Source organism: Nestor notabilis, unplaced genomic scaffold, assembly GCF_000696875.1.
Source record: "Nestor notabilis isolate BGI_N333 unplaced genomic scaffold, ASM69687v1 scaffold20901, whole genome shotgun sequence".
Classification (NCBI taxonomy): Eukaryota; Metazoa; Chordata; class Aves; order Psittaciformes; family Psittacidae; genus Nestor; species Nestor notabilis.
In genome coordinates, this window is record NW_009916295.1 from 3,489 (window position 1) to 3,992 (window position 504).

Below are 504 nucleotides of genomic sequence, written 5' to 3' on the forward strand. Positions count from 1 at the left end.
TGGTGGGGGGTGTCAGGGGGTGATGGATGAGAGTTAGGGGGGTCCCCAGCCTGGCTGTGCCACTGCCATGGGTGCCAAAGGGGCTCAGGGACGGGGGACAAAGGGGACAAAGCCACCCATGAGGCTTTGTCACAACAGGGACAGTGAGTGTGCAGCATGGAGGCGAGTGCTGCAGGGTAGAGAGCAAGCGTATGGGGTGGGATGTGAGCGTGCGGGGTGGGATGTGAGCACGTGGGGTGGGATGTGAGTGTGTGGGGTGGTTTATGAGAACGTGGGGTGGGATGCAAGCAAGCCGGGCAGAGCTTCCCAAGCGGCACTGAATAAATCACCGCTGCCACTTGAGGGAGCGGAGCCATTAAAGTGACTGAACGAACGTCGTCTATAATTTATCACCTCTTTTATATAATTTAAGAACTTCCTCGTGGAGAGCTGCACTTGCAAAATGCAGATTTGACAAGATTTTGATGTGCTGGGTGTGGAGGAGAGGGGAGGGGGAAGGGACCC